The following is a 12,453-nucleotide window of genomic DNA, read 5'->3' as shown; positions in this document are numbered from 1 at the left end:
GCTCCTGAGTATTGGGATTACAGTACCAGCCCTGCCGTTAACTATTTAACTATGACTTGGATAGGAATTCTAGGCCTGAATTTTGTTCGTCTCCAAAATGAAGAGGTTAGAATAAATAATTCCTAAGATTCCCTGTCGCTATAAAATTTTCTGGTTCCAGGGTCTTTTTACTGAGCTATAGCAGATAAATCCTCATCTTTAGAGCTTAAGCTACTTCCCTATGGTTTAATTTCCACATTCCCTCTACTCTATTTCTTCTTTAATTGCAAAAAGGGATAACTTCCATCACTTTGCAAACAAACCAATATCTCTATTCTGGCTTAGTGGCATACCAGGTTATTAATGCATCATACTTAAAAAAAGCCTGGATTGTTCTTCAATCCAGAAATCCAGTAATGTTGTAGGTAGTAATAATGAGAATAATGATGATTTATTTTCAAGGTTTTCTATGCCTCCAGGTGCCCGGTCATTGCACATGATAAAATACACCAAAATTAAAAATGAGATTAAGGTTTAACAGATAAAAAATACATTCTAGGAACAAAACACATTTTTGGTATGCATCTCTATATTACACAACAGCCACTTAAAAATAAACAAAAATAAGAAATCTGTTAACCAACAACAGAATTTTAATAATTATTAACTAGAAAGAAAATAAAATTAACTTGACCTTATCTTAGAAGGTTGTCAGAGATCTACCCTGTTTATGCAAGTGAGAAATATGTTTTGAATTATAAGACCTCAATTTCAGAAGTCCAAGCTCTCCTCAAACTCAGAGGTAAACCTTCAGGAAGGATTTAAAATAAATGTATGGATTTTATTAGCATATGTATATTATTTACCTTTGAATTAATTTTGATCTTGTCCTATTCTTGAGCTATCCTTCAATTGGTATTTTTGTATGTATTTACTATGTGCTTTCCCACTGCATTCAGAATAAAATTCAAATTCCTCACTCTGGTATTTCTCTGACCATACCTTCAGCCATTCTGCTTTGCTCACTTTGCTCTGGCCACTCTGAAGTCCTTTTAGTTCTTTGAATACAGAAAGTCTGTATTCAAAGCTTTGCATTTGAATACAGAATTTTGTATATGCAGTTTCTATCTGGAGCTTTCGCCCCTCCCATACTCCGTCCCCTACCCCAAATTCTTCACCTGGCTGATATTATTTTCTGTCCTTCAATGCTCAAATCAAAGGACACTCTCCCTGAGAATTCTGTCCTGAACACCCAAAGGACAGTATAAGAGACTTCCCCTACTCAATGTTGTCTTGCATACATAACTCTTTACGTGGACCACAGCTTGTAATGTTGTAATTATGTCTGCATTTATTACATGTCTAATTTCCTTAGGAGACTATCAATCTCATGATGAAGGTCTAAGGGATCATTTCTGTATTTCTAGTATTAAGTATAGTTGAATAATGAATTAATGATTCTATTGTGGTAGACTCAGTAGGGCTAAGAAATGTTAATTAAATATGGACTATTCCCTTAAAATTTTGTTTTCTAGTAAGGGAATAAGGCATACACACAAAGTGCTATAAAATATAGAAAGTAATTCGTGTCTCAATAAAAGTGTAGATGAGTATCATATTAGTTTCTTAGAGCTGTTGTGACAAGTTACCACAAGCTTGTTGGCTTATAAATAATACCCAATATTTATTATCTCACAGTTTCGGAGGCTACAAGTCCAAAATCAAGTTGTCAGCAGGGTCACTACAGGTGGTAAGTAAATTTGATAGTTAGGGGAGAGTGGATTGTTTCTGTCCAGGTCAAGGAAAGAAGGATTCATGAAATTAATAATATTGGAAATGAACTTGGTAGGATGGGTTGGATTTGCATATGAAAAAATTGAATGATGGACATTCCAGATGCTGGAACAATATGATTAAAGACGAGTAAGAGAACTTGGCCTGAGTCTATAGTACATACAACCCGGTAGGTGACAATTAACTAAGAAATGGGATTAGAGTTAGATTTTAGGATGTCATGTATATTGATTAGGGATTGTTATACACAGAATTATTGAAAGTTTTATCTGAACAAAGGCGACATAATCTTAGTACTCCTATATTAGGAAAGTTAATGGGGCAGCAGTGTTTAGGACAAACTGATCTCCCTGCTCCATCTCTTCCAATTAGGAGATTTTTGTAAGCAGGAGAAGATAAAATCCTGACTGGAACAAATATCAAAGAAAGAGAATAAATGAGACTTGGCCACTTACTGGACATCTAGGAGGAAGAGGAGGAAAGAATGATATATTTTGAGTAAAGATGTCCTAGAGAATTGGAGTTAGAAAAGCTACGATAGTCAAAAGCAGGATGGTTTTTAAGTAGAAGAATAAATTTAGTTTTGATATGCTGACTCAGAGAAACTAGTGTGATTTCTAGTTAAAGATTTAAATAAGGATGTTGGAAATATAGGACTAAAGTTTTGAAGACATATCAGGACTGGAGATATAAATTTCTGAGTTATCCATAGTGAAATAATTGAAGTCATGTAACTCTGAGAAGCTGTGTCAAGTCACGAGAAGAGTATGAATGTGGAGTATGACAGATGTGATCACATCCTGTGTCTACTATTTACCTGTTGTATAACCTGGGGCAAATTGCTTAACTCCTTCATTTTCTCATATATAAGGAAGAAAATAATTTTATCCCTTAATTAGGATTACGTGAGTTAAATATTTAAAAGCTCTGTCACGTTTAAGCTGCTTTTATATTTTGGTGCATAATTCTCATAAGAAATACACTTATTTTGCCATCTAGTATCTTAAAAATACGTGATGTGCTTTAAAAAATATTTATTTTCCTGTGATTCTAGTACATGTGATCTTTTAAACTTTCATGACCTATTAATGCGTTGCAACCCACACTTTGGAAAACTGATCCTCCCATACATTATGGTTCTCATCCAATTCCTCCTCTAGTCACTGGCCCCAACAAGCACTCTATGTTGAAATCACACCAACACTATTCAATGTTCTCCTGACTTTCATTTATTACTCCCTCTTCATAGGCTTCGTGCTAGTATCACATCACTCCTTCATGGCCCAGAAAGAAATGATAACCATTTACCTCCTCTGCTATTCCATATAATGTTTCATCTATAAGAAAGATGTGGTTTTCCCAGATAAATTATGAATTCCTTAATAACAGAAAATACGTGTTATTTATTTGTGTATCGTGGTAAAATATTTTGTTCATAGGAGGCACAGAACATTAATTCATTATTATAAAGAAAAGGGAGAAGAGGTTTGAAGAGAGAACTTTGTTGAACATCTACATCTAGGACCGTGCTCTGGTATCACCACGTCTGAATTCCTCCTTCTCTATATGCCAAAGCTTCCATGGAATTTTTAAAGGGCAGAACTATTGTCTCTTTGTCTTTGAGGCACAAAGACTTAGGCCACTAACTTTCAGTACATGATGGAGAGAGGGAAGGCCTGGTTGGGTTAAAATAAAGGAAGAAACTAGAAAATGTCCAGAATTTAGCTTTGGGTAAAATAACAGAAAGGTTTTTACCGTAGCCTCTTTGGATTGGTAAATGACAGAATCCAATGAAAGCAATGTGAAACAAATGACCAGAGCAAGTAATTCATTTTAAAATATTAAAGCTTATTTTTTTTTTCTGACTCTGGAAAACTTTTCTCTGATGGAAATGACCCCCGGCAACAGTGACATTCTGACACCATGCGTGGTACACACCCTTGGGAAGTTTGAATTCCACATCACAATGGTTCTGTTCAGATTACTGATTTCATCATGTCTGTAAGCCCAATTAAACTACTGAAGTTCTAATGGTCTTATGTCCACTTTGTACATCATCATAAAGAATATTAAGTCAACCAAATAAATTTGCCTCTACAGGACTTGTTGCTCAACCAAAGGCATGATACCATGAATAAAATTAAAAAAAACACACACACAAAAAAAAACCTCTTTTGATAACAACCAATGTTTTCAGGATACTCCTTTATATACGAATTTGAGATTCTGATGAAGGGGACTACAATTCAACAAGTCTCAAAAAATGAGCCCAAGGCAATTTGCTCCTCAGGAAACATTGCTTAGACCCTGATTGTAGGGGAAAGATTGAAGCCTCAGATTGTAAATCCAGATAGACTATCACGTCTAGGTCTCTAAGGATGATCTGCGATGGTGGTCAGTACGGTTTGTGTAACCTTTGTGCCCTACCCTGTGCCTCAATTTACTTATTTAAAAATGAAGTCACTAGACTTTGTTTCTTACATCCTTTCCCACTATAATGTTTGGCGATGCTCTGCCCTTACATTTGCCTAAACTTTTTAATCTTAAAATATATAAAATGTTTTTATAAAATTATTTTATATCCTTAAATGTTATTGAACATGATAACAGTAGAATTCACTAAGCCTAAATTTCATCATTTTAGTATTGCCTCAGAGGTCAAGTTTTATGAGAGCCTTAATTTGCATCACCAGAAGCTCATTTAATAAAAATGAAAGAATTCCTTTTGGAAATAAATTTTAAAAAGTGATGGAGGGGAAGGGGGCAGAGAAATGTATGTAAAAAAGAAAAAAAAAGGAAACTGAACTTAGAAGGTGTCAAATGGTTGTGAGTTCTAAAGAATATTGTGGTCATATTAGTGTTGAAAAGTTGGTCCTAGCTTTTCATGCACTAAAAGTACATTCTGCTAATGGTTCCTTCCAAAATCCCTGGCCTCTTGACCCAATACTTATTGTACCACTTGTCCCATTTCCACGAAACAAAATCTATCATATGGCAATAAGACGAACTGAGGTATCAGAGGATCATCTACCCTGGAAGTGGGCATATTTATTTGTGGAGTTGATTCTAGTGTGTGGGATATAAAACACACAACTTAAGTGGAAAACTGCTGAAGACCATTTCATAGGTGAAAAGGATGTGGTATGAATGCGCAATTCTCACTTTGGTCAGGAAAAAGAAGTGTAAAGTCAGTGAGGTAAGGGGCTGGGAGACGGATACCTCGTATGATATGAGAAGCAGAAAGGTTGTGTTTGGCAAATTCCTTTATCATCTTCTTCCTGACTGTCAAAAACTGTATTCAACCTGTGTTTACAATAAATATTCTCTGACAGAATGAACCCTGGATTTCTGACTTTTAAAAAGTTTTGAAATTAAACTAATAACAGCTATTTCATGATTACCTATTATTGTGCCAAGGGTTAGAAATTACAAAAATGAGTAAGAAAGAGCCCCTGCTCTTAGAGACCTTACTGTCTGTGGGTCTGAACTGTTGTAGTTATGACAACAATAACAATAACTATCATTTATTCACTCATACCAGCCAGGCACCATGCTCAGTGGGCAACATACACAAACTGCCAAAGTCTCCTTCATTTCACCAGATGCAATGACAGTAAGGTGACCTTGCTCTGTCCGTGCATCATCTCTTAACAAAAATGAACTTAGCAGGAATTCAGACCATAGGCAGAGACATATAAGCAACTCCAGAACTGTCTACTGTCAACACACAAGAACTACAGTCAATAAAGAGTGCAGTGAACTACAGTGAAAATGGAAGCAATTGTCTGAATCACCTTTAGTGTACTCTGTTACTGGGGGCTGTGCCACTCTAAAAACCACAATACAGTAGACTCCACATCTGGCATTCCAACAATGGAAGGGTAAGTGTTTTAAGACTCTTAGCGAAACAACTTGCAATACATTAAACTGTAAAACTGAGGAAGACATCATAAGCTTCTGGATTTTATTACCAAAATGTACATTTTGAGCTAAAATTAAAAATAAAAACAGATTGACTTTCCTTGTAGTATTTCACAACCTTTGAGTGCAGCATTAAAAATGCTTTTCTTTTTTTCTTCACCAACTATAAGCTTCTGTTTTCTTACCCTGGGCGTCTGAATCTTTTATATGCTTGGGTTCTATTCACTGCCTGTTATTCAGACGTTGAAATCCCAAATGTTAATTGTTCTTCCAAGTACATTGACAAAACAGCAGCTAAATAAGGGTAGACCAGACTGTGGTAGACTCTGACATGCATTTATGGAACAATGGGGCTCTGAGAGACAGCCTTGTAGCTCACGGGAAGACATAAGATGTGCTATTTTGACTGCTTCGTAGCAGAATGGGGAACACACGCACACAAGGGAATTATGCATTTTACTTAGTTTTGCCCAAAGTCCTCAAGGCAACAGAATCTTGTGATGTCATCATGAACTTTCTTTCTCTCCATTTCCATTGACACAAAGGCTAAAAATTTCTAATGACATCACAAAGGAAAATGAAATCTACTTTGATTCCAAAAGAAATCTTTTACCTTCAGTGAGACTAGTAAAAATAAAATAAAATAAAATAAAAAAGCAAGAATCTTTCCAGACAGGGTGTGTGTCACTGTGCTCATGCACAGTGGGTGACACCCTCCCTAATGAAATTCAAACCAGCCAAAAGAATGGATTCACAATTTAGGTTGGATAAAAAAGACACACTGAATATTGAGACAACAACTTTTTTTTTTAAGAAGAAAATCATTTAAACATATATTTCTTCAGGGACATTCAAATTTTTACTCATGTCTGGTTACTATGTTACCAATGTTTTTGTCCTTTTTTGGGTTGGTCACAGAAACACAGAAGAAGGTACAGGAAGCTTTGACTTACAGGAATACAGTGCAGCTCAATCTTTTGTTTTTAAGGTGCAGTGATTTCAGTCTCTAAATGTAACTTCAGGCAGTCTGAAAAGAAACAGGTTAAAATCTCTTTCAGTTATAATTGGTATTTCAGATTTAATTAAAAATTAAACTTTCATAATGTTTCACCATCCAAAGCAATGCATTATCAGTCAAGCGTGGCTTTTCTTTTTTTCTTTTTTTTTTTTTTCTGTTAAGGAAAAAAAAAGCAAAAGAAAAAACCCTCTTCCCAGAGTAGTTTTTTAATGAAAAGAAAAGGATCTAAAGAGGAGAAAAAAAAGCAATTCTGAAAAACAAAATATGCCTCCATGTTAAGGACTTCATAATGATATGACTAGAAACTCAATGTTTCTGAATTTTAGCTGTATTCTGATTAAAAAAAACTCCTAAACAATTTGTACAGCCTAAAGATTACAGAAAATATTTAGTTCAGGGAATAAAGAAGAAAATCTATGGGTCTGAATATACATATTAAAGGGAAATTATGACTTCAAATAGAATTGTAAAAAATGCTAGATCTGCTACTTTCCAGTGACTGAATTGCTGGTGAGGTAGATGGTGAAGAAGGGCTAAATGAACATATTTAACAACACAAAATGGCCATTGAAATGTACTGTATTATGGTTTAGCGTGCCCCATTTCACATCATATTGTACATCTTGTCACATGCAGCCACTGCTGTTTGAAGCAGCACAGGAAGACCAAGAGAGTCTGAACAAAACTCCCTGGTTTAAATAACTGTAAGCATGTTGCTTATTTTTTAAATATGTACTTTTAATTCTAAATTAAGTAACAGTCCAGGCATTAAGAGCTTCAAGTATATAATAAATATTAGGCTTAAAATATTATACTATTTTTTGAATCATTTCTTTCTTCAAACAACACCATCTATAAATAAGATAATAGTATTTTTTAAATTAAAAAAAATCACATCACACACTAGAATTAAATCATCCTTACTTTTAGTTTTGAAAAACTGATACAATGGGATTTAGAAAAATTTAGTTTTTAAAATACAAAATGAAGTAATATAATTTGCTTTCATTCACTTTACAGCATGGCAGAATACTTCTATATATTTATAACACTAAATGTCATATGTTTAAATCCAATTTCACATTAGTGCAAGGTAATATTTTAATATTTCCCCATATGAGAGCATAATCACAAATCACCCCTGAAATTGTACTATTATTAGAAAGCATATGTAGTTCTTACTTGTGATTCCTGTTTTCTTTTTCTCTTGAAATGTATAGAGGAATATTTTGGGTAATTGGTCTATTTGATGTACATAGATTTTAAGTGTAAACATGCTCAGGTTCACATTAAATTCACTCATGAATGAGATTAGATTTAAAAAAAATCACTGACATTGACTAACTAAACTTTTCCCCCTCCTCTCACATGCCTGAATTAGGCTAAAAATGAACCAGCGTAAAGGCAGAAATTATGGAGGCGTCACCAGGGACAACTGAATGAGAGGAGGGGAGTGCACATATTTCCTTTTAAGGCAGCAAAACATTCATAAAAGAAACCGACAAAAATAACTTGTGCTCAGAAATTATATGAGATATAATATAAATATGTTGAATAACAATAATCTCTGAAGAATGATTCAGAAATGTAAAAACTGCCCACCTCTGGATAAATCTAATTCACCAACTGGCATTGTTCTACTCACCAACAAAATATGGTTAGCGAAACGAATTCATTCTCTAGTTTAGACGTGAAAAGGTGATAGAAACTAGGCTGAATATTTACATATAAACATATAACTGACAACTAGTAATTCAATTCACTCAGTCAGGTTTCCTTTTCCTCAGTTTGCCAGATGTTGAATGAATTGAACTATCAGCTCAAAATAATTAAATCAATTACATGAATAGATGGTCAGTGTACCAATTTTCATTCCCCCCCCCATGCCATTTCTCCTTCTCCTCTTTGATCTTTTTCTTCTATTTCTGCTTGTTTCTTCTCTACTTTCACTTTCTTTCTTATTCCTTTTTCCTTCTTTTTTTTTTCTCTTGGTGAGGGTAATGAGGCTCAAAAATAACATCTTGTATCCTGTTGAGGGAAACTTGGTCACAACTATCCTTCCAGATGACAAACTCATTCTTAAATGTCTGTTTCCCAATCCAAAGAAAACAGAGCAATTGAAAAAATAGAGACTCAACATCACTTACAACTACCAACACCACCCCTCTTAATTCCCATGCTGTACTCATCACGAGGAGAACTGAAATTTATTTACATTATACCTAACCTCAAATAGGACCACAAATAAGACTAATAACAGGACCATTTTGTGGCACTCAGGCAAACGGCTGGGCAAAACAGATGGATCTTACTTTGCGCCAGGACTCAAAAAATATAGTCGCCAACTCACTGTTGGCGACTACATATCTTGGCCCAAAGATGGACCTGGAAGTGGGACCAGTTGTCTTTGATATGAATAGTGCTCCTCTTCTTATCTCCTCATGGAACAAATCAGTAATTCTGTCACTATATAGTGGGGTTATCAGGTAGAATTGCTTAAAAGACTGGTCATCAAGGATGTAAAATATTCTGAGGGAATGTCAGGTGAGATGAAGGAACAGGAAGTCAGGACAAATACCTTATTTTTGGCACTTTTGTCTACTTTCAACTTTCTGCTTTTTTTTTTTTAATTCAAATTCACTACTGTACACACCCACCTTTAAAATAGATTTACAGAGTATGTGTCATCAATAAGAAAACTTGCTTCTCACATTTCAGGTTCCAAAATCTGTTAAAATTTTAAGTCACATAGATCAATCTCAGTCATTATTAAAATTGACAACCAGTGTCAGACTTCTTTAATCGGAACAAAACTATGTAAGGCTTTGTAGATTACAGTCAACATCCAATGATGCACTGAGTAACAGCTCAGTAATCAATGCAAATTACAAAATCTGGAAGAATGCTTCTCTGGCAGAGACCCTTTAGCAAGAGTTGTACATTCTGCACTCCTTAAAGATTCTGAATGGCTTTCCAGAGAAGTAGCAAATGCATTATATTACAGTAACCTATCTTGTAAGTCACAATGCCACAAACAAAGCCTCTAGTCAATAAAAAAAAAAAAAAAAAAAAAAAAAAACTGAAGGGGGGTGAGAACTACAGATCTTACCATTGACTACAAACAAAGGGCTGCTTCTGACCACATTCTACTTTTTAAAATCCTCACACAGAAGGAGTTTTAGATATCACCAGGTCACAGAACTTCAAGGAAAGAACAACAAAGCATTCCAGCTTAGGAGGTCTATGTTAATTCAGGCACTTCTCTTATTGCTCTTCCAACTATTCAGTACTGATTGTATCTTGCTCAGATTGCTTTTGAGAGTTCACTCATCTCTCTATGATTTATTTATTCAGACATTGTGCAGATTTGATTTTTAAGAGACAGCCCTGTTTGTGGTCAGCATAGAAGGCTAATTATAATACTTTAATTATTTATTTTAGTATTTTTTTCTTTTCACTATTTAAAAACTTTTTATTATAAAATATTTCAAATACATGAGAGACGGCAGAATATAGCAAAATGAACTCTCTAGTACCCATCACCCATAGTCAATTGTTTTTCCAATTATACTCTCACCTACTTTTTCTTCCACCAGAGCATCTGAAAGACAATCCCAGACAGCTTATTATTTTATGCATGAATACTTTACTATGTGTTACTGAAAGATGACAATCATAACTAATATCATTCCACACCAAAAATAATAGTAATTCTTTAATGTCATTAAATATCCTGTCCATGTTAAATGATTGACTTTTAAATGGTCTTTTCTTTTTATAGCTGGTTAGTTTGAATCAGGATCTAAATAAGATCTACCCATTATATTCAAATGATAATTATCCTTTAATCTATAAATTCTCCATTTGCTTTTAAAAATTTTAACTTTGTATTTTGGAACAATTTTAGAATTACAGAAAAGTTGCAATGATAGTACAGAGAGTACCCATATTTCCTTCACTAGTTTTTCCTAATGTTACTATCTTACATAACCATGGTAAATTTGACAAAATTAAGAAATTAATATTGATACAATACTATTAACTAAACTACAGACTTTATTCAGATGTCACCAATTTTTCCATTAATATGTTTTTTCTGTTCCAAAAATCCAATCCAGGATACCATACTGCATTTTAATTGCCATGTCTCCTCAGTCTCCTCTGATCTGTGATAATTTCTTAGTCATTCCATGTTTTTCATGACTGATAATTGTGAAGACGAGTGGTCAGATATTTTGTGAAACCTTTTACAACTTTGATTTGTCCAATCCTGTAACTAGATTAGGATTATAGGTTTTAGAGAAGAATACAAAAGAGGTGATGTGCCCTTCTTATAACATAACATTAAAGGTATATGATATCTCTGGGTATGTTAACCTTGGTCGCTTGCTTAAGAGAATGTCTGCCAGGTTTCTCTATACTTAGTTTTAATCAGCATAATTTCATTTGTCAACAGTTTATTGAGATATAACTTATATAACATACAATCCACTCTTGTTACATGTATAACTCAATGACATTAAGTAAGTTTAGAGTTGTATAACCATCACAATTCATTTTTAGAATATTTTTGTCACCCTACAAAGATCCTTCATATCCTCAGGCAGTCAATCCCTAGACCCCGACAACAAATATTTTCTGTCTCTATAAATTTGCCCTTTTTGGATATTTTTATTAATGCAATCAAATAATATGTGATCTCTTTCATGTAGCTTTTTCACTTATCATAATTCATTTTTAAGATTCATTTATGTTGTGGCATGTAGCAGTACTCTATTCCCTTTTACTGATGAATACTATTCCACTGCATGGATATAACATCACATTTTATTTATCCATTCATCAGCCAATGGACATCTGAATTGTTTCCAGTTTTTTACTGTTATGAATAATGCTGCCATGAACATTCACATAAAATACGTCTCTGTGTGGACATATTTTTTTTTCCTCTTAGATACCTTAAAGTGGTATTGCTGGATCATAAAGGTAAGTTTATTTTAACTTTTAAGAAACTTCCAAACCACTTTCCAAAGTGACTATACTCTTACATCTCCCCTGGTAATATAGGAGGCTTCTAATTTGTCTTTATCTTCCAACACTTGTTACTATCTGTCTTTATTATAGCCACTCTAGTGGGTGTGAAGTAGTATCTTACGGTTTTAATTTACTTTTCCCTGGAAATAATAATGTTGACCATGTTTTCAAGTGCTTATTAGGCATGACTTCATCTTTGGTGAATCACTTTGGTGAATTGTCAAATATTTTGCCCAGTTTTTAGCTGGGTTGCTTGTCTTTTTATTATTGAAGAATTATTTATATATTATGCATAAAAATTCTTATCAGATTATGATTTGCAAATCACAATCTTGCAAATATTTTCCCGTCTTTGGTTTGTCGTTTCATTTCTTTAATGGGTCTTTTGAAGTGCAAAAGTTTTAAATTTTGTTGACATCCTAATTACCAAGTATTTTATTGAATCAAGCTTTTGGTGTGATAGCTAAGAACTTTTTCTAACCCAAAGTCATGAAGATTTTCTCCTGTTTTCTTCTAGAAATTTTATAATTTTAGCTCTCACATTTAGGCTCATGATTAAATTTTTATGCATGATATGAAATAAGAATCCAAAATATGTTTTTTACAGTCCTAGGTTCATGAATACTCATTTATATTGCATATAATCCTAGCATCAATTACAGAGCACTGCTTATTGAAAAGACTATCCCTTCCCCTGACAAATTGCC

At 33.9% G+C, this 12,453-nt stretch overlaps 1 protein-coding gene across 18 annotated transcripts in view; it reads right to left on the bottom strand.

Annotated features, from left to right (window-relative positions):
* ZBTB20 (zinc finger and BTB domain containing 20) overlaps window positions 1-12,453 on the bottom strand; it is an 841,831-nt gene that overhangs the window by 479,807 nt on the left and 349,571 nt on the right. For 16 of the 18 annotated variants that reach the window (XR_010139138.1, XR_010139137.1, XM_024244272.3 and 13 more), the window contains one exon: window positions 6,648-6,721. The exons of the other annotated variants lie outside the window; for them this stretch is intronic. The gene's annotated coding sequence lies outside the window, so the exon portion shown is untranslated. The remainder of the gene's footprint in view (window positions 1-6,647; window positions 6,722-12,453) is intronic. 18 annotated transcript variants of the gene reach the window in all.

The sequence above is a fragment of the Pongo abelii genome, chromosome 2 (assembly GCF_028885655.2).
Source record: "Pongo abelii isolate AG06213 chromosome 2, NHGRI_mPonAbe1-v2.0_pri, whole genome shotgun sequence".
Classification (NCBI taxonomy): domain Eukaryota; kingdom Metazoa; phylum Chordata; class Mammalia; order Primates; family Hominidae; genus Pongo; species Pongo abelii.
Note: the sequence above shows the minus strand (reverse complement) of the source record. Positions and strands in the feature narration are given on the sequence as shown.